The sequence below is a fragment of the Cynocephalus volans genome, chromosome 13 (assembly GCF_027409185.1).
Source record: "Cynocephalus volans isolate mCynVol1 chromosome 13, mCynVol1.pri, whole genome shotgun sequence".
Classification (NCBI taxonomy): Eukaryota; Metazoa; Chordata; class Mammalia; order Dermoptera; family Cynocephalidae; genus Cynocephalus; species Cynocephalus volans.
Window position 1 is genome coordinate 96,145,204 of NC_084472.1, and position 25,298 is coordinate 96,170,501.

At 38.9% G+C, this 25,298-nt stretch overlaps 1 pseudogene; it reads right to left on the reverse strand.

The window, feature by feature from the left end:
- Nucleotides 1–25,298, reverse strand: part of LOC134361734 (PC4 and SFRS1-interacting protein-like) — an 82,167-nt pseudogene that overhangs the window by 35,950 nt on the left and 20,919 nt on the right.

Below are 25,298 nucleotides of genomic sequence, written 5' to 3' on the forward strand. Positions count from 1 at the left end.
ATTGTTTTATTTTAACCAAAAAATGTTTTCTGTTTAAACATCATCACTTTGTTTTACACAAAGAAAAAATGTTTTTAATTAAAAAATTTTTATTCATGTTAATGCATATGGAATAAAGAGTAAATATTAATATAACCATGGCCAAATGGAGATGCAAATCATAGGTGGTTTGGCGGTTAACTTCATATCCAAAGGCCTGGATAGTACATGGTATTAAATATGAACCTTATCCCAAATCCACATGATTGTATATCATGAGCCTTTACGATCCCTTCCAAGAAGGTGGAATCATAAATAATATGAACTTAGGTTTTCTTTTGGTTTAATTAAAACATATTAGTAAAATTCACTGAAATAACGATCAGTACATGTTGCAAATTTAGAATCAAACCATTTGTATGTATTTGTCTAAATTCCCTAAGAAACCAACGAACGATATGCAGTTGTTATTACATCTCATTATTCATGTATAACAACTCCCTTTTATTATTTTATTCTATTGTTTAAAGAAAATGTGTTATGCCCAGTTTTAAATATATACTATCACTGAACATAAGGGTATATGATTTATCCCCCAATATCCCTCCAATGTGCTATTTTCTCCACTTCAGCAGTCCAGATACATGATTCTGAGATGGCCAACCCTCAAAGGTAAGCCTTTTTGTCCAAGGCAACTGCTGCTTCACCTTCCATGTTTCTTTGATTATTAGATGTACTGGATTTATCGCTGCTGTCATACTGCTTGCTTCAATTTTATCCATCTTTTAGTTATTCTGATTTTAAGGCACTTTGCTCCAAATAATTGGTTTGCTTTCACCCCATAATTCATTTTTTCCAACTTTTATGTTTATTTCTTTTCTGTTAGTCTCTATCTATCATCACCAATATTTCCTGGAGTTTTCTATGTCTTTTTCTCATAGTTCTAAATAATAATTAGTTGCAAAATAGTTTACCAGGTTACAATTCATTGTAACTTCTCTTATACTTTATAAGACAGTATGACACCAATTAAATGATTTTGATATAATTTGCTGTTGGCCTTGTTGCCAACTGCAAAAAATTATAAAATATTATATTATATTATTATTATGTCATATATTATTATATTATATCATAAAATATTCAGAATTCAATAGACAACTGTGAAAGTTTCTGTAAATGCCTCTATGGCATAGATTTTTATACACTATAGTAATCAGAGGATATCTTTAAGGGGTATAATGATTTATAGAGAGAACACCTACTCTCTTCCAAGCATTATCATATAGTTTGAAGGCACAAAGAAAAAATGCCTGTGAATATCTCTGACTTCAAAGATTCAAAGACTTTGCTTAGGGGTCAGCCAGATAAGTCAAACAGAGGTTTTCTCTTCTCTCTCAATTCACTCCAGTTAGGCTTTTACTTCCATCACTCAGTCAAACATGCTCTTAGCATTGACATTAGCGGTCTTCCTTCGTATTGTTAAATCCAGTGCTATTCCCCCTTTTCCTCTTATTTATCAGAAGCATTTGGCAGAGCTCATTATTCCTGTCTTCCTCCTACTCTTTCATCGTTTGCCTCTCTGGACACCACACGCACTCATTTTGTTTTCCTCGTTTTCTGCAACACCCCTGCTTAGTCTCAGTGACTGTTTTCTCCTTTCTTTTCCTGATCTCTTCAAGTGGAAGTCCTCCAGGTCTCAGTTCTTGAGTCTCTTTTCCTCTCCTCTCCTCTTTCTGTCTCTGCGCATTCCTTGGTGATCTTATGTAATCTCATGGTTGTACACGTCAATTCTTTTTTCGATGACTCTCAAATTTATGTTTCTAGCCCAGGTTCTTCTGTTGAAATTCAGACTCGTGTATCCAGCTGGCAACTCAACATCTTCAGCTTGATGTCTCATAGAAACCCCACCCTTAATACTGCCAAAGAAGAATTCCTGACCTTTCTCTCGAAGCCCATTCCACTTGTCACATTTTTTATCTCAGTTCATAGCAAGTCCAGTCTTCCCATTTTGGGCTCCAAAGATGTTGGAGTCATTCTTGATTCCTGTCTTTTTCTCACACTCACTACAGTCTGCTGGGAAATCAGATTACTTTCTAGGATTTGACCACTTCTCATCATCCCCATTCCTGTCGTCTTGATTTGAACTGGGGTCACTGTGCTCTCTCTATCTGCCCATTTATCCTACAGTCTATTCTCAACACAGAAGCAGGAATGATTTTCTAACCTGAAGTTAGATCAGGCTAATTCTGTGCCCAGTGTCTTGCAGTGGCTTACCTTTTACTCAAGGTAAAAGCCAAAAATTTTAATATGGCCTGCAAGGCTTCACACAAACTTTTTTTGCTGTATCCAACACTGGCTTCCTCTCTGACCTTTGGAATCACAGGGATGTAAAGACCTCACAGCCTTTTCAGTTTATTTCCTCAGCCTAGAATATTTTCTCTCGAGAAATTCACATGGTTCGCTTCTTTGCTTCTTCCAATCTCTGTTCAAATGTCTTATCTCATTGAGCCCCGCTCGGATCACCTGATATAAACTAGGATGCCCCAGCACTCCTCCTCCCCTAACCAGTCTTTATAAGACTTATTATCATCTGATATCTGTAATTTGTTTTTGTTTATTGTCTGCTTCTCATTAGAATGTAAACTCTTATTGGGTGGGTATTTTGATCTGTTTTGTTTACTGCTTTTTCCTCTAGAACAATGGGTGGCATGCATGTAGAGGGTCGTCAATAAATATTTGAAGACATAATCATAATATAAAGCAATGAAGTGGAGAAAATCAACAAGGTCTTCTGATGGCATATAAGACAAACATAGAACCCACACATTGGCCAAAGCAAAGTCTAATCTAGTCACAGAAAGAGATGTGATTTGTTTGCTAAAAAGGGTGGTGCTTGCCTCTGTGTGTTTTAGGTAGAGGACACAGCATGCTCAGGGGTTTTGTAGTTAAAGGAAGTGTGTTCCCTTAGAGAAATAGCAGGAATAATGCCTCAGAGGGTATAGAGTGAGTCAAAATAAGTGAGGAGGAAGAGTTAATCGGGGGAAGGAATATGCAGGGCCTCCTAAGCTACTACAAGTCTGGATATTCCCTGAGGGCAGTGGGAGTAAGGGGATGAGCCATGCAAACACCTTAAGGCAAGAAGTAATCTCATCACATCTGAATTTTGGGAAGATCAGATTTGCCGTGAAGTGGAGGCTGAGCTGAAGGAGAAGGCAATAATGAAAAGCAAGATCAATTAGGAGTCAGCTCTACTAATTAGAAGAGATGTTTATGCTTTCTAAATATTGTTTCCCATGTGTCTTCATATTCAAAAAAATTTTTTTAAATAGACCTACATTACTTTTAATAAGAAAGTAAAATACTTCAGATTTGAATAATTTGTAGGTTTAAGTAAAAAAAGAAAACGTGCCCTTGAAATTAGAAAACAGGAAACTGGTATTACATATCTACATACCTTGCCTGTAATCTGGTGGAGGAATAATACTTCTAAGTGTTTCCTTTGAAATTAAATACTTTTAGTAGTCACTGATTTAATGAAACTCAAAAATTCTTGTGGGATGAAATTCCTCACTTTCTTTGCAGTGTTTGTGTCTTCCCCAAAATTCATATGTTGAAATTCTAACCCCCAAGGTGATGATATTAGGAGGTGGGGCTTTTCAGAGATGAGGAAGGCAGACTCCTCATGTTTGGGAATTATATCTTTATAAAACAGCGCCCAGAGAGCTAGCTCACCTGTTCCTCCATGTAAGGACGCAGTGAGAAAGTGCCCTCTCTGAACCAGGAAGCAGGCCCTCACCAGACACCTTGTTCTAGAACTTCTCAGCCTCCAAAACTGTGAAAAATAAATTTCTGTGGTTTATTACCCAACCAGATTATGGTATTTTGTTATAGCAGCCCTAATGGACTAAGGCATTTGCTTTTGTTTGCTTGTTTGCTGGGTGTGTGCGCGCGTGTGTGTGTGCGCGCGTGTGCATGTGCGTGTGCATGTGTGTGAGTGTGTGTGTCAGAGAAAGAAAGAGAGAATGTTTTGTCTCAAATTAAAGTGATTTTTTTTCTCTGTTCTTATTTCATTTGTTCTCATGCTGTTGGGAACACTTTGGTGCTCATTAAAAATGAACTAAAACAATATAACTGCTCTAGGAATTTTTGGAACTTTATATGAATTGGTGCAGAAATCTCTCTTCCCCCAAATCCCTGTTTATAGGCCTCTTGTGATGAATAAACTATTTATTTACCTGTTAAATCATTCAGATTAGAAAAAAGTCTCCTCAACATTTGGGTTTAGAATTTTAGTCATAGCATTTATTAGTACTTGATATAATCTTTTGTTTATCTTATTCGTTTTTAATTTTAATAAATAAAATTTATTTATCTGTTTGCTTGCTTGGTGGTTAGGTTTTGGTTGATCTGTCTCCCATTCTAAAATGCAAGCTGCTTGAGGTCTTTCTCTTGTCCTGGACCTAGAAGAATGCCTGGCACAAAGTGCCTGATTTAATGAGTAAGTTTCGCTTGGCTGAATTACTGTTTCAATATTGGAAAATTGCTTTTGACAGTACACTTTGGTTTGAAACAAAGCTATGAGTCTATTATTTGGGGCTCAAAATATAAACAAAGTAATAACTACTGCCAGAGAAAAAGATTCCTCAAGGAATGTAATCTAAAGCAGAGCTTTCTGCTTACATATGGAAACATAAGGAAGCACTTTCTGGTTTTCAGTGACCCTATTTCACAAACCCTGTGAATAATCTTACTCCATTAAGCAAATGTGTAACCATTGTAGTCCACTAATCTCATCTACAAAATAAAGAGATTGAATTATATACTCTTTCTGCTCTAAAATTCTGTGCTTGTAGATCTAACTGGGCAATATGAGCTAGAAATCACATACCAATGTTCTAGTTTAAGTTTTCTCTTTTGATCTGATTTTGGGCCCTGTATTGACATTTTGGGGATCTTTAATTTCCTCATGTAAAAAGTGAGAGGGTTTACATTAGATGAGTCATTTTAAATATCTGTGAACTTCTATAACATTTACACTTCTTGCACTATGGTAATGTTCAAATCTATGAAAATGAGTGAATTGCCCTGTCTTGTGGTGTTTCAGTGTGATAGAGTTAGGGAGTTAAAAAAAACATTTCTGCAGTGTGCAGTGTTCTCAGAATCATTATAAGTGAGATTCATAATACAAGAAACAATGCAGTTCATAAGGTGAGAGGGTGGTGTGAGGTCAGGTATTCTTCAGAAGCTAAAGATGCTGGAAACAAAAGATCAGTACACTTGAACCAGAGTTCTGTGTCTCCTGTTCCAGGTATTTTGGTTTTCTCATTTGGAGACCATTAACAAGAACACTTGTGTTGATTTTTATTTGTCATATAATGTGCTGGAGTCAAGACTTGAAAAGTTTTGCTCTGTAGGCCAGGAGTTTAATCCAGTGTCAAACTCAATTGATGAACTGTTTAGAAAAACAGGTGACAGACAGTGGAACTACTTTTTTATAAGCCACAGATCCTTAATTTGATCCTGATTAATGTTATAGTAGAACTGGAACACACAAATATTTATTAAAGGAACTTTGGGATTATATTGGACACAAATGCCTTTGAGAATGCAAACCTCCAGGTCAACGTTGTTTAGACACAAAAATAAGCTAAGCAGACATCTACTTCCCAGTTACAACAAATTCTTTTCCTTGTAATATTTAAGAAGTATACATTTATTTTACATCTTGTTATCCTCAAGTTGAATTTCTAGTGAATTTCACTCACCAAAATTGGCAATGTACTTTTCTCTAATATTCAAAGGTTTGTTTAGTAATGACTATAAAATTATAAACTCGAAGACATAAAATTTTGTCATTAGAAATGACAATTTTTTTAGAATACTTCTTGCAGAAAACTTTGTTTACATACTTTTGTATACAATACCTGCCATTGAGGTTGCTTGTAATTACAAAACATGCTAAAATTAGGAACATAAATAGAGGCTTCCTTCATAAAAAATTTTCAGAGAATTAAGACAAGAAGCTCTAGGTTAAAATTAAAATATGATGTGTAATTCTGGTTATTTATGACACTGAATTTTAGGAACAAATTTTTTGCATCAAAATAAAAAGTATAATATATGTGGAGACAAAAATTTTAAAGAAAAAGTTGAAAACTTAAAAAGAAAAAGAAATTTAAATTTGAATACAAGGTTGAGACATTTTTGTATTGTTTATGTCTCATGACTCTTACTAAACAATATTTTAGTACATTATACATTGATCATTTATTAATGGATAACAGTTTATAGCATACTGCCAGAATACTAAGGTATTCAAGATATTGATCAAAATACTGAAATCCATGTATGTGAGACTTAAGTGTCATCTTTAATAGATTTAGTGAACTATGTTCTATCACTTTTAAGTTTACATGTAGTATACTTATAATGCTTTCCTCTGGTCAGCATGTTCTTGGGTTCCCAAAAAAATCTTCTGCGGTATCATTAAAGAGTGGAGATGCTCTATGGGAATGTGTAATGGGAACAGAAAAGTCAGTGTGACTTGCTTTTTTGCCCTCACCATGAGCCATTAGAAAAGTTACCAGCTACAGCTGCCTTCCTCTCCCTCAGAGGATTCCTCCAGGTTGTACCCCTCACCTTCAAATTTACACTCACTTTGTTTTTCTTGTTCCTCCTGTTTAAATCTGTTTGTCTTACCTGTGTTCCTTTTTTCTGTTAACTCCTTTAGACAGCCTTTGGATACCGTATTCTTTGCTTGTCTTTAATTTCTTCCTAGGGCACTATTTCCCAGATTAATCCTTTGGTCTCTGCATAAATGCTCTATGGCTCTCAGGTGACATCTAAATCTGTCCTAGGTTCCATGGATACTTCACGTCTGTTGGTAGCATCTTTTTTTCTGGGAGGGAGCACTTAGCTTTATTAAGAATTATGCTTCCTGTCAATGATAAATTTGACCTGAGTTCAGTAGAAAGAGAGCATAATAGACAGCAAGCATAAGTTTTAAATAATAGGTGAATTTCATGTATTGTTTTGTCCATAAATAAATGTAACAGAAAAAGAAGGCAAAGTTGGCATTATTTTCATTGTTAATGAAACATTGAGCCATTACTTGCTATGACTGTGTTATTATCTTCATCCCATAATCAGTTGAAACAGTCAAGACTAAATTAAAGAAATAGAGCCCTGTAGATAGATTCGTATATAAGGGATTTATTATAAGAATTTGAGCTCACACATTTGTGAGAGATGGTTAAAATCTATATAAAGCTTCTGTTGTGTGGTGTTGTTGGAGTCTCAAGTTAGCAAGGCAGACAGTCAGGAAGGGAAGATGATATTAAATAGGAAAGAAGATGGACAAGCTAGAACCCTTGGGGACAAACTGAAATCTTCATCTTTCTGTCTCTGCCTCTAAGACTTCGTCTTTGGTGATGAGGGTATCTTCTAGGAGAATATGGTCTCCTTCATTGCAGAGCTAAACAAACACCTGGCTCAGTGAGGTTCCTGCAGGAGCCACAGGTGCTGTGGAGCCCACTGGTGCCCCACTCCACCCTGGTGAGCCAGAAGTGACGATGTGTGCAAACTGAACCAGTGCCTGGTGTTCTGAACTGATCTTTTAAGAAGAACATACCTGCTGTTTCACTTCCACCTGCCAGCTTTGGCACAAAATACCTCTTGTGGACGGCGTTGCTCAGAGCTTTGCAGAAAGGGAATGCGGGGAAACATAATTCCAGGTTAGCTAAGTCAACAATACAAATTTACGCACTGCGTATAACATTAGCCATGTAATTTACATGACTACAAACTGTAGATGCGTTCTTTTTGTGTTCTCTATCCTCACCAATATTTGGTATTGTTCAGCTTTGTTTTTACATTTGTGCTATTCTGTTTAGTGTAAAATTATATCTCATTTTGGTTTTAACTTGCATTTCTTTAATTAGTGATGGGTTGTACTTATTACATACTTACTGACCACCTGTGTTTCTTCTTCTGTGAAAACTCCTGTTCATATCTCTTGCCCTATCTTTTTATTGGGTAGTCTTATATTTTGAGAAAAAAAAACCTTTATATGTTCTTATTTTTTCCCTTGGTGAGATATAATTTTCAAGTAACTTTTCCTAATTTGTGATTTGTCTTTTCACTTTTAAAATGTGTCCTTTAATAAAATTTTTAAAAAAATTTTACACTGGTGAATTTTTAAGAGTTCTTTTTTTGAAAAAGTATTTCATTGTGTTTACTTAAGGTGTACAACATGACATTTTGATACACTTACACATAATGAAATTGTTATTATAGTCAGGCACATTAATATATGCATCATTTCAAATACCCCTTTGTGTGTGTTTGTGTTATAACAGCACCTAAAATCTACTCTCTTAGCAACTTTCCAGTGTAAAATACAGTATTATTAACTGTTATTCTCATGCTGTATATGATTATAATATCTCTAGACTAATTCATCCTGTGCAATTGCAACTTTGTAGGCTTTGACTTACACTTCCCCATTTCCTCCTGACCTCCAATATATAATTATTTTATGTGTTTTGTTTAGAAAATCCTTCTCTATACTAGGCCATAAAAAATTCTAAAAGTTTAATACATTTCTTTTACACTTTCCTGTTCTAATGTGTCAGGGAGGGGGGGAGTTGGCGTCCACGCCAGCCCCCGACAACTAGCTAAACCGCGCTCGGCTCAAGGGAACGAGACTGAAGATGACCCCCTGCCTCCACCTCCCCGTGCAAGGGGGAGCGGGGCGGGAGAGCCCAGGAGACAGGTAAGTGCAGCCACCGGCCCCAATCCGGCTTGCAAAGGAACACTCAGACGCGGTGGGGGTTCTGTCAAGCAGTTCCATTTATTCAACTCAAAGCCTACATATTTATGCATAAATGGGCTAAATGGGCAGGGGATTCTGGCGGGGGTCTCCACCTAACAAGCCAATCACCCTATAGGTCATGCGTGCATGCATGGGTCCTGCCTATGCTTACAGTAAAGATCATGAAGTGTCCACGAGCCCGGGAGGCTCTCTGCACCAGTGATGCTAAGCCCCGTAAATGGGGTGAGGTTTTACCCGACACCATAGTCACTCCCCCTTTACATCATCCAGGTACCATCCTGAACATGTGTGAGAAACAAAGAAGGGAACAAGCAGTCGTCATTAGGTGGAGCCACCATCTGTGCCAGGAAAGTAGCTGCCACCCAACACTAATGCATGTTATGAAATAGAGTTCCATTGTTATTACCATTGTTTGCCCCATATGGATAGCCAAATGACTCAACATTAATTATCAAAAAGTCCTTTCTTTCTCCCTAATGTACAATATGTTCTATACATCAAGTTTTTATTTAAGTTATTCTGCTTTGGGGCTCTATACAAATTACTGTAACACTGTAGTAGACCTTGATAACACTTCTTCAGGAGTACCTTGGCTATTACTGGCCATGGGGTCTTCCAAATAAATTTTTGAATTATGATGTCAAGTAACTAAAGAAATGTATTGCAATTTCCATTGGAATTACATTAAATATATAAGTTAATTTGGATTAAACTAATATATTTGTTACAGTGTCTTATCTTCACACATAGAATATCTCTCCATTATTATAATCTGCTTTAATATCTTAAGGGAAAAATTTAAAATTTGTTGGCATAAAGTTCTTGTCCAGCGTTTCTTGGGCTTATTTCTATGTGATGAAAAGTCCTTTTTTTGTTAAAGATGACTATATTTAATAATTAAGGAATCAATTTATTAATTATTCTCATAGTATTTTATAAATTATTTTCTATTTTTATACTATAGAACCATGCATCTGCAGATAATAATAGTTCTTTTTTCAAATATTATATTTTTTATTTCTTTTTCTGGCCTTTCTAGGGCATTTAGTACTATAATTTTTCTTCACTATGTTTTTAATTGCAGTAAAAACACATAGCATAACGTTTACCATCTTAACTATTTTTAAGTGTACAGTAGTGTCAATCATATACACATTGTTGTGCTGTCGGGCCTTGAAAACTAACGCCACCTGAAGTGACATTACAAGCGGTGCCATTATGGGCCCACAAGGGTGTATTAACGTGGCAGCCTAAGACGGCGCTGGGAGTAAGTCAGGTGGGGGTGTCTGCGGGAACCTTGCCTTAGCCCTTATTGGCCAAATACGTGCTTCCGCACTCGTGGTTGCAATAGCTAGGCATTGAGACAGGATGCATGCTCTTGTAACCTTTAAGCTGATTGGAGGATGTAAAAACCTCCCTTCCCCATTTGCCTTCAAAAGCAAGTGCTTGTGTGATAATAAATGGAACTGCTCAACAGAACCCCCACTGCATCTGAGTGTCCTTTAAACTGGGCTGGTTGGGGCCGGTGGTGTGCTCACCACTCTTCACAGCTCTCTTCCCCCATCTCCTTCCAAAGGGGACAGGCGTGAAAGAGGAATCCCGGGCCATTCACGCGCACACCAAAAGGAACGAGGCTAGGGCTGTTCAGGTCAGCTGGTGGTGGACCCGACAGAGTGGTGCCCCATGTGAGGCATTTTTTAAAACTCGTGGGTGAAAGATGAGCAAGTGAGGCCCCGGGCTGCTCGGTCCTGAAAGAAGGTCGATGAAGGGTGATCAACCAGCGGAGTGGCCCCCGCAACCGCTGTAGTTGCTGTGAAGTAATCCGCCTGCGTGTCAGGGTGAGTACCATAACAGGGGGAAGTCCCTGCACTTCTCTGCCCTGTTGCTCCCTTTGTCCCTTCCTTGGGGCAACATGGGAGGCGTGTGTGGAAAGAGTTACGAGACAGCCTGCAAGGCTCTAAAGTACATGTTAAAAAGCAGAGGCATAGGAATATCTGACTCCACGGCCACCAATGCCTGGCATCATGTGGTGAAGGCAGCCCCTTGGGCACCTTCGTCCAAGTTGTTCTCGTATGAGACTTGGGACCGGGTTCAGACCCTGGCCAGAAAGAATGAGATTAGTCACGGGCTAGACCCCCCTTTAGGGTTCTACCCAACCATCTCTGCCCTAAAGCTTTGCTTCCGTCCCGAGCATCAGGAAAGGGCAGAAAGGGATTGGGCGCAGTTCGATGAGGAGAGAAAAAAGGAAACAAAGCTGCCAATGCAAGGCCCTGAGCCATTGAGTGATACCTATGCCCCTACCCTGTACCCTCCTCTCCCGGCATACTCACCCCGCCAAAGTTTAGCCGAAGGAGAGAAAGTGGCACCTGAAGAAGTGGAGGAGGCTAGCCCACCTTTAAAAACATCCCCGGCAGAGCCGCAGGTTTTCCCTGTCATGGCTCACTGGGAACCCCCAGCCATCTGCAGCCCGTGGGAGGAAGCAGCCCCTCAGGCCTATCCGGTCAACGTTGTAAAAGAACTAAAAAAGCTGTTGCTGAGGCCAGGACTTTATCCTCAGCCTTGCAGGCTCAGACACAAAACTTAACGGAAGCCTTCAAGGCGTTTACCTCCCTGATCCCCTCAGGAAACAATATTTCCCCACCCTTCAAGGGACAATGTTTTGGTTGCAGAAGACAAGGTCATTTTAAAAGCCAATGTTCCAAGGCTAAAGGCAAAAAACCCCCTACCACACCTTGCCCCCAATGTAAAAAAGGATTACATTGGAAAAAGGACTGTAGGTCCAAATTTGACCAAGCCCCTGATGGAAATAGGCCGGCCGCTTGGTACCTTTGGGAAGCTCATGACCTTAAAGAGCTGAAAAAGGCTGTCACAGAGGATGAGCCCAATTCCCCATGGGCAGAAACCATCCTCCAGGGCTTAGTGCATCAACCCCTGCATGACCCAAGATTGGAAAATGCTCTGTAAGGCTGTCCTCCCCCCAAACTTGTTTATCAAGTTCTGCGCCTTCTTTAAAGAAGAGTGCCATGTGCAGGCAGAGATAAATCAAGCAGTAGTGTTGCCCAATGCCACCAACCCCGGACTCACCTTCCCGCGGGTCCTTGGCAAAGGTTCCTGCGTAGGTGCCAACAACCCTTTTGCAGCACTGTGGCAAATCTCACCACCCCAAAACCCGAAATAAGCAGACCCGAAACAAGCGGGCTGCAGGGGCAGCTGCGGTGGCCATCAGCTCCCTCTTGGGAGTTATTGGAGCGGGTACCGGGACCACCGGAATAGCCTTGGCACATCAACAGGTAGCTTCCCTTAGAGAGGCAGTGGACATAGATCTTGGCCGCTTGGAGGTGTCTGTATCACATTTTAAAAAATCGCTAACATCACTTTTTGAAGTTGTTTTACAGAATCGACATGGACTAGACCTGTTGTTCTTACAGCAAGGAGGATTATGTGCCGCCCTCAAAGAAGAGTGTTGCTTCTACGCCGACCACTTTGGAGTGGTCAAAGATTCCCTAGCTAAGCTTAGAGAAGGATTAGAAAAGCGAAAAAAAAAGAACGTGAAGCTAATAGTAATTGGTTCCAAGGCTGGCTTTCAGGTTCCCTGTGGCTCACCACCCTGCTGTGCTCCCTGGCAGGCCCCCTAGATATTTTCCTTGTCTTAATCATCTTGGGGCCTTACGCCATTTGCCAGGTTGTGTCCCTTATAAGGCGCAACACCACTTCTCTCGTAATGCTCACCCAGGTGGTAGAGGAGGTGGCCCATAATGAAAGCCCTGACAGCCCTTGGGTCAGTATGGCCCTTTAAAAAATCAACACCAATCTGTAAGGCTCCGCCCCGCCCCCACTTGGCTGGATAGTCAATGATGGGTAAGATTTCCAGAGGGAAACAACCTAAGACAGGCACAGCCACCAGAGGGAATGGAGGCGAGGCTGGGAAGGTTAGCCGCCTCCAGCTGCCTTATTAAAACAGAAAGGGGGAGATGTCGGGCCTTCAAAACTAACGCCACCTTAAGTGACATTACAAGCAGCGCCATTATGGGCCCACAAGGGCGTATTAACGTGGCAGCCTAAGACGGCGCCGGGAGGAAGTAGGGTGAGGGTGTCTGCGGGAACCTTGCCTTAGCCCTTATTGGCCAAATACGCGCTTCCACACTCATGGTTTCATTAGCTAGGCCTTGAGACAGGATGCATGCCCTTGACCTTTAAGCTGATAGGATTATGTAAAAAAACCTCCCTTCCCCATTTGCCTATAAAAGCAAGTGCTTGTGTGATAATAAACGGAACTGCTCGACAGAACCCCCGCCGCGTCTGAGTGTCCTTTAAACCAGGCTGTTTTGGGGCTGGCGGCTGTGCTCACCTCTCTTCATGGCTCTCTTCCCCCATCTCCTTCCAAAGGGGACAGTAGGGAAAGAGGAATCCCGGGCCATTCGCTCGCCCACCAAAAGGAACGAGGCTAGGGCTGTTTGGGTCGGCCGGCAGGGGACCCACCATTGTGTAACAGATCTCTAGAACCTTTTCATCTTGTAAAGGTGAAACTCTATATTCATTGAATGAGGACTCATCTTTTCCCCTTCCCCTAGCCACTGGCAAACACCATTCTCCTTTCTGTTTCCAAGAATTTGACTACTTTACATACCTCATATAAATGGAATCATGCGGTATTTGTCTTTCTGAGACTCCTTTAATGTTTTCGTCCATATTGTAGCACATGACAGGATTTTCACCTAAAATTTTCTTTAATATTTTTCTTAAAAAGGGTTGAATATTATATTATTATATGTATATACCACAGTTTCTTTATCTATTGATCCACTGATGGACAATTAGGTAATATTTATGGGTCATAAATATACTTGTCTTCTGCATTATTTTCTTTTTCTCTTTAGACAAAAGTACTTGTAAGTCCCCTAATCATAAATTCATACACACTGTCTATCTAAAGGATATGTATCGCTTATCGCAAATTTAAGTTTATATTAAGAGAATTACATCCATGCTTTCACCTAAGCCTCACAATAATCTTCGGAGGTTTTTTTTTTTTTCCATTTTACAAAGAAGAAAACAGATTCAAATAATTAAACTATTTATTAAAAATTTAAAAATGTTATTAAGTCATGGATGCTACCTGTTATTGTCTCATGGATATTTTTGTTTATTCTTTTGACTTCATAATTATTTATACTTTTTAATCCTTTTGACTTTTTTTTTTTTTTTTTGGTGATTGGCCCGTATGGGAATCTGACCCTTTAACCTTGGTGTTACAACCTTTTGACATTTTTAAAGTAACAGGTCATGATTGTGACTTTAGGTAGTATTTCATTCTTTTTTATGGCAGAGTAGTATTCCACAGTGTATATATACCACAGTTTCCTTATCCAATCATCTATTAATGGACATTTAGGTTGGTTCCATATCTTGGCTGTTGTAAACAGAGCTGCAATAAACACGGGAGGGCAGGTATCTCTTCAACATAATGATTTCCATTCTTCTGCATATATACCCAGATGAGGGATTGCTGGATCATATGGAAGATCTATCTGTAGTTGTTTGAGAAACCTCCAAATTTTTTTCCAAAGTGGTTGTACTAATTTACAGTCCCACCAGCAGTGCAGTAGTGTTCCCTCCTCTCCACATCCTTGCCAGCATTTGTTATTCAGTGTCTTTTTGATTATAGACAGTTTAACTGGAATGAGGTGGTATCTCAATGTGGTTTTAATTTTCATTTCCCTGATGACTAGTGATGTTGAGCATTTTTTCATGTATCTGTTGGCCATTTGTATGTCTTCCTTTGAAAATACTCCCATGTGCAACAACGTGGATGAACCTGGAGAAACTTATGTTGAGTGAAACAATCAAAGCACAGAGGGATAAATACCTCACATGCTCGCTCATATGTGGGAGCTAAGAGAGAAAAGAAGGCAAGAAAGAAAGACCACAGTAGTGCCGTGATCCAACAGTGGGAGAGAACATTCCTAGGGCTACAAATTGGAGTTGAGGGGAGAGGGGGAAGTGAATGGAGGTTGGGGGATAATTGGGAGGAGACAAAGGGTACAAAAGTAATTTCTGGTAATGCGTACGACCCCAGTATGAATCTGGCCCCTGCATCATAGGCAGGAGGGGGGACAATTAGGTTTGTATCTCATGAATATTTGTAATCAATCAATCAATCAATCAATCAATAAAAATTATTTATTAAAAAAAAGTTGGTGCATGGTAGAGTAGAAAAAGCATGGACAATAGAATCATATAGACATGGATTTGAATTTCGGTTCTAAAGCTCTTAGCCTGTAAATGAGAACACTAATTCATACATTGAGTAGTTGTTGTAAGTATTAACAAAATAATGTAGAATAACTGCTTTGTAGAGTATCTGGCACAATAATTGACCCTCAGCAAGAGACTACTATTATTTTTACTATTACAACTAAATTTGAATGTTAACAACTATGTACAATCTGAGGATGATTCCTGCTGTACTTATACAGGTTTCCATTTTTGTATAATATCTTTGCTCACTATTTATAGTTACAATTAAAAGCATTTTTGTTTGGCTTCTGGAATTAAATTTTATCACCCTTTGAAAGACATGATCTTTCATTTCCCTTCATTGTGGGAAAACACGATGTCTGTATTTACATAAATGTTTAATAAAATATTCTTCATTATTATAATAGATTTATTATGAAAACAAACAGATATAGTAACTTATATCTCTTTATTTTTTCATGATAGTGATTCAAATTAAGATCATTATTAAAACTTATAATCAATGATATAATTAGAAATAAAAAAAACCAGATGGCATATTACTTAAAATTCCATTTTACAAGGGAAACTATGTGTACTAAGGAATCCTAATTTCTATATTTAACATGTTTTGTTTCAAAATCTTGTTAGGTTTCTGCCGAGAAGAATATGATTAAATGGAGAAGGTATAAAAGATATTTTTAGATGGTTTCTTCATGCATGACTCACCAAAATAACCTGTAAAAAAAGAAAATGAGGACTTTGTAAGTTATTTTAAACCCTTCAATATAAAAATGAGAACTGAAGCAAGACTATTTCTTTAAAATTTAAAATATGCACTCTTATAAAGAAAAACACTGGGTTATGAAAGTGTACAATATGGTTAAACCCAATTTGGTTTATCATATGCTCAGGTGAACCACAGGTTAGTTATATTAACATTTACCTAATTAATATATAACCCTAAAAATTAGATAATACTATCACTGTTTTTAAAATAAGAGAAGTAACCACATAATGTTAAGTAGTTTTCCCAGGGTTAAACACTAGCAAGTTAGAGGCATGAAGAATAGGTACTTGAAGTTAATTTTAAAAACCCTCCTCTTGTTTAGAGTCTGTGCTCTGCCTGAGGGGGAAGAACCTCTAATATCATGTGAGGAGTGAGTTGCTGGTTCCTGGTAAGGATGGAACATCTATTAGCATAAATTAAACATGTGGAATTATTTAACAAATAATTTGGAAGAGCTCCAGTGTAACAGACAGCATGCTAAGTGTTGGAAATACAGCAGTCAACACAATGGACTAAAAGGTGCCCTTGTACTCAGAGACCTGGGCCAATCAGTGACAGATTTTGGTATTTGCAAACAAGGATTTGTTTTCCAATTAGAAAGATAACAACACATTTTCACATTACATTTCCTTTTCAAAAAAATCTTAGTAGGTTTTTGTCATTATATAGAACATAATATTCTATTGCTTTATTCTGATTGTAAAAACAACAGATGCTTACTGAAGACGTCTAGAGAAAGAAAAAAAAAAATGACCAATAATATAATTATCTAATCTTAACATTTTAGGCTCAAATTTTGTCACCTAATTAAGAAAATACTGGGAATATGTTTTGCTGTCTGCTTTTTTCATTCACATTATATTGTAAATAAATATAAAATTGTTAAATACTTACTATGGAAAAATTTTAAACATACACAAACATAAAGAATAAAGGATCAGTTAGTTACAATGTGACCATTCTGAGTTCATCATTATTAATATTTTGATGTATTTTTTCAATAATATTTATGTACTTATGACTGTAGTATTTTAAAATTTTTCATATAGAAAACCTAATGATCTTTTTTTTAAAAAAATTTAAGTTTACGACATAAGCATTTGGTTATTCATTTCCCTAATTGAGGTTAATAAAATTTATAAAACTGTGAGAAAGAGCAGTTTGTGTGCATATATATATATATCTATATATCTAGGTCCATAGTTCTGAGTTTCTGTGACAGATTTGTTGTATGTTTAGGTTAATAAATCTAAGAGTTTTCAATTTTTAGGGTGTACACCGTCTAATGGCTTTGCAGAATATTCATAATGTAAATTCACAAAACAGTATCTGAGAGATTTACAGCCCTGTGTCCTGCTAATATTTTTATTTATTTATTTATTTTTATTTATTTATTTATTTATTTTTTAAATTTTATTTTGTCGATATACATTGTAGCTGATTATTGCTCCCCATCACCAAAACCTCCCTCCCTTCTCCCTCCCCCCTCCCCCCCAACAATGTCCTTTCTGTTTGCTTGTTGTATCAACTTCAAATAATTGTGGTTGTTATATCTTCTCCCCCCCCCCCGGTTTGTGTGTGTGTGTGTGTATGTGTGTGTGTGAATTTATATATTAATGTTTAGCTCCCTCCAATAAGTGAGAACATGTGGTATTTCTCTTTCTGTGCCTGACTTGTTACACTTAATATAATTCTCTCAATGTCCATCCATGTTGTTGCAAATGGCAGTATTTCATTCGTTTTTATAGCTGAGTAGTATTCCATTGTGTAGATGTACCACATTTTCCGTATCCACTCATCTGATGATGGGCATTTGGGCTGGTTCCAACTCTTGGCTATTGTAAAGAGTGCTGCGATGAACATTGGGGAACAGGTATACCTTCGACTTGATGATTTCCATTCCTCTGGGTATATTCCCAACAGTGGGATGGCTGGGTCGTATGGTAGATCTATTTGCAATTGTTTAAGGAACCTCCATACCATTTTCCATAGAGGCTGCACCATTTTGCAGTCCCACCAACAATGTATGAGAGTTCCTTTTTCTCCGCAGCCTCGCCAGCATTTATCGTTCATAGTCTTTTGGATTTTAGCCATCCTAACTGGGGTGAGATGGTATCTCAGTGTGGATTTGATTTGCATTTCCCGGATGCTGAGTGATGTTGAGCATTTTTTCATATGTCTGTTGGCCATTTGGATATCTTCCTTAGAGAAATGCCTACTTAGCTCTTTTGCCCATTTTTTAATTGGGTTGCTTGTTTTCTTCTTGTAAGGTTGTTTGAGTTCCTTATATATTCTGGATATTAATCCTTTGTCAGATGTATATTTTGCAAATATTTTCTCCCACTCTGTTGGTTGTCTTTTAACTCTTTTAATTGTTTCTTTTGCTGTGCAGAAGCTTTTTAGTTTGATATAATCCCATTTGTTTATTTTTCCTTTGGTTGCCCGTGCTTTTGGGGTCGTATTCATGAAGTCTGTGCCCAGTCCTATTTCCTGAACTGTTTCTCCTATGTTTTCTTTAAGAAGTTTTATTGTTTCAGGGTGTATATTTAAATCCTTAATCCATTTTGAGTTGATTTTAGTATACGGTGAGAGGTATGGATGTAGTTTCATTCTCCTGCATATCGATATCCAGTTATCCCAGCACCACTTGCTGAAGAGGCAGTCCCTTCCCCAGTGAATAGGCTTGGTGCCTTTGTCAAAGATCAGATGGCAGTAAGTGTGTGGGTTGATTTCTGGATTCTCTATTCTATTCCATTGGTCAGTGTGTCTGTTTTTATGCCAGTACCATACTGTTTTGGTTATTATAGCTTTGTAGTATAGCTTAAAGTCAGGTAGTGTTATGCCTCCAGCTTTATTTTTTTTGCTGAGCATTGCTTTGGCTATGCGTGGTCTTTTATTGTTCCATATAAATGTCTGAATAGTTTTTTCCATTTCTGAGAAAAATGTCTTTGGAATTTTGATGGGGATTGCATTGAATTTGTATATCACTTTGGGTAGTATGGACATTTTCACTATGTTGATTCTTCCAATCCAAGAGCATGGAATATCTTTCCATCTTCTTGTATCCTCTCTAATTTCTCTCAGCAGTGGTTTGTAGTTCTCATTATAGAGATTTTTCACCTCCTTGGTTAACTCAATTCCTAAGTATTTTATTTTTTTGGTGGCTATTGTAAATGGGCAGGCTTTCTTGATTTCTCCTTCTGCATGTTCACTATTGGAGAAAAGAAATGCTACTGATTTTTGTGTGTTGATTTTGTATCCTGCTACTGTGCTGAAATCACTTATCAATTCCAACAGTTTTTTTGTAGAGGTTTTAGGCTGTTCGATATATAGGATCATGTCATCTGCAAACAGGGACAGTTTGACTTCATCTTTTCCAATCTGGATGCCCTTTATTTCCTTCTCTTCTCTGATTTCTCTGGCTAGTACTTCCAACACTATGTTGAATAGGAGTGGTGAGAGTGGGCATCCTTGTCTAGTGCCTGTTCTTAAAGGAAAAGCTTTCAGCTTTTCCCCATTCAGGATGATATTGGCTGTGGGTTTGGCATATGTGGCTTTAATTATGTTGAGATACTTTCCCTCTATACCTAACTTATAGAGGGTCTTTGTCATGAATGAGTGCTGAACTTTATCAAATGCTTTTTCAGCATCTATAGAGATGATCATATGGTCCTTGTGTTTGAGTTTATTAATATGGTGTATCACATTTATTGATTTGCGTATGTTGAACCAACCTTGCATCCCTGGGATGAATCCCACTTGATCGTGATGAATAATTTTTCGTATGTGTTGCTGTATTCTGTTTGCTAGTATTTTAGTGAGGATTTTTGCATCTATATTCATCAAGGATATCGGCCTGTAGTTTTCTTTTTTGGTTATATCTTTACCTGGTTTTGGTATCAGGATGATGTTTGCTTCATAGAATGAGTTTGGGAGATTTGCGTCCATTTCAATCTTTTGGAATAGTTTGTAAAGAATCGGTGTCAATTCCTCTTTGAATGTTTGGTAAAATTCTGCTGTGAATCCATCTGGTCCTGGGCTTTTCTTTGTTGGGAGCCTTCTGATAACAGCTTCAATCTCCTTTATTGTTATTGGTCTGTTCAAATTTTCTACGTCTTCACGGTTCAGTTTTGGGAGCTTGTGTGTGTCCAGAAATTTATCCATTTCCTCCAGATTTTCAAATTTGTTGGCGTATAGTTGTTTATAGTAGTCTTGAATGATTCCTTGTATTTCAGATGAATCAGTTGTAATATCGCCTTTTTCATTTCTAATTTTTGTTATTTGAGTCTTCTCTCTTCTTTTTTTTGTTAGCCATGCTAATGGTTTGTCAATTTTATTTATCTTTTCAAAAAACCAACTTTTTGATCCGTTGATCTTTTGAATTGTTTTTTGGTTTTCAATTTCATTCAGTTCTGCTCTGATCTTAATGATTTCTTTCCGTCTGCTAACTTTAGGATTGGATTGTTCTTGTTTTTCTAGTTCTTTAAGGTGAAGTGTTAGGTTGTTCACTTGCCATCTTTCCATTCTTCTGAAGTGAGCATTTAATGCAATAAATTTTCCCCTCAATACTGCTTTTGCAGTATCCCACAGGTTTTGGTATGATGTATCATTGTTTTCATTAGTTTCAATAAACTTTTTGATTTCCTGCTTGATTTCTTCTTGGACCCATATGTCATTAAGTAGAATGCTGTTTAATTTCCATGTGTTTGTATAGTTTCCAGAGTTTTGTTTGTTATTAATTTCTAGTTTTAATCCATTGTGGTCTGAGAAGATACATGGGATAATTCCAATTTTTTTGAATTTATTGAGACTTGATTTGTGACCTAATATGTGATCTATCCTGGAGAATGATCCATGTGCTGATGAGAAGAATGAATATTCTGAGGTTGTTGGGTGGAATGTTCTGTAGATATCTGCCAATTCCAATTGGTCTAGAGTCTTGTTTAGATCTTGTGTTTCTCTACTGATTCTTTGCCTAGATGATCTGTCTAATATTGACAGTGGAGTGTTCAGGTCCCCTGCTATTATGGTATTAGTGTCTATTTCCTTCTTTAGGTCTAATAGAGTTTGTTTTATAAATCTGGCTGCTCCAACATTGGGTGCGTACATATTTATGATTGTTATGTCTTCTTGATGGATCAGTCCTTTTATCATTAAGTAGTGTCCCTCATTGTCTCTTTTTATGGTTTTTAGTTTAAAGTCTATTTTGTCAGATATAAGAATAGCCACTCCAGCTCGTTTTTCTTTTCTGTTTGCATGGTAAATCTTTTTCCATCCTTTCACTCTTAGTCTGTGTGAATCTTTATGGGTGAGGTGGGTCTCTTGTAGGCAGCATATAGTTGGGTCCTGCTTTTTGATCCAGTCAGCCAGTCTGTGTCTTTTAATTGGGGAATTTAAGCCTTTAACATTAAGAGTTGTTATTAAAGGTGTTGATTTATTCCTAGCATTTTATTGGTTGTTTGGTTGTCTTAGGTGTCTTTTGTTCCTTGCTTTCTGATTTACTGTTTGGTTTCTTTGTTTGTTGGTTCCTTAGGTTGTAGATAGTGTTTTTGTTAGCTTGTTTTCTCTTCATGAATGCCATTTTTATTGTACTAGCGGGTTTAGATTTTTCTTAGGTTTTTATGGCAGTGGTAGTTATTTTTCAGGAACCAAACCCAGTACTCCCTTGAGGATTTCTTGTAAGGGTGGTCTTGTGGTAGTGAACTCCCGCAGTTTTTGTTTGTCTGAGAAATATACTATTTGCCCCTCAGTTCGGAAGGATAGCCTTGCAGGGTAGAGTATTCTTGGCTGGCAATCTTTGTCTTTTAGTATTTTGAAAATATCATCCCATTCCTTTCTAGCTTTTAGGGTTTGTGATGAAAAGTCTGATGTTAACCTGATTGGGGCTCCCTTATAGGTGATTTGACGCTTCTCTCTTGCAGCTTTTAAGATTCTCTCTTTGTCTCCGAGTTTTGCCAATTTGACTATGACATGTCTTGGAGAAGGCCTTTTTGGGTTGAATACGTTTGGAGATCGTTGAGCTTCCTGGATCTGAAGATCTGTGATTTTTCCTACACCTGGGAAGTTTTCTGCCACTATTTTGTTGAATATGTTTTCAATGGAATCTCCATTTTCCTCCCCTTCTGGAATACCCATGACTCGGATATTTGAGCGCTTGAGGTTGTCTGATATCTCTCTCAGATTTTCTTCCATGTCCTTGATTCTTTTTTCTTTCTTTTTGTCTGCTTGTGTTATTTCAAACAGCCCATCTTCAAGTTCAGAGGTTCTCTCTTCAACTTCGACAAGCCTGCTGGTTAAACTCTCCGTTGTGTTTTTTATTTCGCTGAATAACTTCTTCAGTTCAGCAAGTTCTGCTACATTTTTTTTCAGGACATTGATTTCCTTGTATATTTCCTCTTTCAGATCCTGTATACTTTTCCTCATTTCATCATGATGTCTAGCTGAGTTTTCTTGTATCTCATTCAGTTTCCTTAGAATTATCACTCAAAATTCCTTGTCAGTTATTTCAAGGGCTTCTTGTTCTATAGGATCTAGAGTATGAGATTTATTAACTTTTGGTGGTGTACTTTCTTGATTTTTTGTATTTCTGGTGTCTTTTTTTTGGTGTTTATTCATTGTGGCAGGGGGTTTCACAGTCCACTGGTTTGAGACTAATGACTAACTAGGATGTTGCTGTGGTTGCCAATTTGGTATGGCTCCCGCCGTGACTGCTCAGTTGGCCTCTAGTGTCTTGTGTGTGTGGTTGCCTCGGGTCTTGGGCTTCTCCGGGGATCCACCTTTCTGGTCAGCTTGGACTCTGCTGGGCTGGTGGATCACGTACCACAGGGTGTGTGATCTCTGTTGAGCTTTCACTTTCTGTACAGGACTTCTCCCTGTTCGGTGTGCTCTGGCCCAGGCTGTTAGATCGTGCAGTGGTGACCCCACCGGGTGTGTGGTTTCTGTCGAGTCTCCGCCTCCCTGGCTGCACGTCTCCCCCCTCTGTGCACACTGTGCTGGGCTGGGGTGTGTCTTCTGCACCCCTCGTCTATCAGCTGGGCCTTCAAGACCCTGCTCAGCACCGCCTCGCCCAGGAAGTCTACCAGGTTTCTGCTAGGCACAGACGACCGGTCTCTCTGGGTGCCTTTGTAGCACTGTGTAGATCTTTCTCGGGTCTTGTTCACCTTTGTATCCCCCCCGGTATAAACCGAGTCTAGTGCCCGCCTGCATCCTGCTCTCTGGCAGGTTCAAGCGGACCTGGGAACTCTCCTACCACACTATTCCCAACCAGAAATTCGTTAGGCTTTTTTCCAAACTGTTGGTCGCAGAGATGGTATCTGCCTCCCAGTAACAGGAAGTTTACCGGGGCCGGAGTCCAGGGTGTGGTGGAGTGACAGTCGGCCCGCCCGTACTTCCTAGCCCTCCCAACACTGGTCGGGATGCCCCACACCCCCAGCCCCGCCAGAGATCCGCGGAGGGAGTGGGAGAGGAGGCCGGCCCGCAGGGTCCGGAAAGCCCTGCGCCAGGCCAAGCAAATGGGCTCAGTGATGGCTGAGCAGGGCGGAGCTGCCCGCACCTGGGAAAATGGAGGCAGCACCGGGGCAGTGAGTGGCCTGGTGGTACAGGCGGGAGCCGCGTGGGCATCCACCCCCCGAACAGAGCTGTGCCAGGGATCACTCACAGTGCTGTGCCAGGTCGGGCGCTCGCTCTGTCTCTGGTTTGTTGCCTTCCGTGTTCTCGGCACTGCCGCCTCGGGCTGATCAGTTGCGGCGCCGCTCGGGCGCTCCCAGGAATCTTCTTTAATGCCGGCCTGAAACCTCGAATCCTGAATAGGGCAGCTGGCCGCCTTCAGTGCGGCCCCAGCCTCCGGGATCCTGGCTGCATCCACAGCAGCCCTGGCGCCGTGTTCCCTGTTTCAAGACTCACTTTTGCAGCTAAGAATCAGTTCTTTTCCTGCTCCACACTTCAAAGCTGTTGCCTGTAAATGAGGCAGCCTCTCCTGCCGGGGGCAAAGTGGCGTTGAGCCCCCACGACCGGCCAGCAGCAGCAGTCCTCCCTTAAGAGATGGCCAGAGGAAGGTCCACAAGCTTCCCGGCTGCCTGAGGCCCAGTGGCCACTTTTTCCACCTCAGCTACTCCGCGCCAGCCGCCGCAGCCGCCGCCATCTTGAAACTCCTTGTCCTGCTAATATTGAACTGTAAAATCTTTTAAAAATGTTATGATATTTTAGGCAAAATAGTATCTATTTCTTACACTAACTTTCACTTATCTGCAGTCTGCTTAAACCTTTTCCCATATCTTCAGTAGCTGGTAATGTTCTTTGCTAGGATGATTTCTTAACTATGTCTTGAGTAGGCCCGGGGCTCAGGAGGATCCTTTGACAATGTAAACTTCAGGCCCTGGGGCTGGCCCTGCAGGCAATGAGAGCCGTTGTTCCTTCAACCTGGACACCAGCGTGTTCTGATGTAGTCAGGTTGACAGGATGGGTTGATCACAGATTCTGTGTATGTTCAAATTCTGGCTCTAACTTCTATCAGATCTGTGACTTTAGCACTTCGTGCATAAGTTTTCTCATAGGACATTCCAATTACTGTATGTTTCAGATCCAAAGTTTCTATTTTATTTTATATAGTTTCTCCCTTTTTATTCATGTTGTCTATTTTTTGAGAAATCACTCTCCTGTTACTTTTAGTTTTTTGTTTGTCATCTTTTGGCTTATTGAGCATTTTTATAGGTCATTAGGGGGTAATTTAAAGATGGTTTGAGAGAAAAAATGATAACACATGTTAAGCACTTAGAATACTACTCGGCCTTCCCATAGTAACCCCTCAATAAATATCAGTTTATTGTTAGAGAGACCAACTCTGACCCAGTCTTGGATTTGGTAATGTAAAAATGTTCACCATATTCTCTGAAGAAGACTCTTCCTAATAAAATTCCTAACTGACAATCAGGCCACCATCGCTAAGAGTTTAGGTGAATCTTAATGAAGATGATTTGTTTCAGGTAAGCCTTCACTGATCTGTACAAGATGAATCAACATATATACACAGAACTAAAAACTGTTCTCATGTCAATGAGGCAAGACTAGCATTTCTACAATGTTGTAAAAAAGAAAATTGATACTGGTGCAAAATGAAAGAGATGGATCCACAGAAAGTCCAGAAACACTCAAAGAAAGAGTCATAAGTCAAGGTAGAAGAGAATCTTATTCAGTAAACTCTTTGGGATACTTGCTTACCAAGTTTGACCAAAGACAAAACAAAACAAAACCAAAACAAACAAACAAAAATCATTCAGAGCAGTTTAGATTCTCACCTTGACATTATAAATTTATTTAAATTTTATAATAGCAGAGTTATGTTTTAAAAAATATTTGGAAAGATTGGAATAAAACTGAAGCAAATTTTCAAACTTTGAAGTAAGAAATATTTTCTACCAAGTAAAGTTATTAAAAATATATTTTAAATACTTTATATTT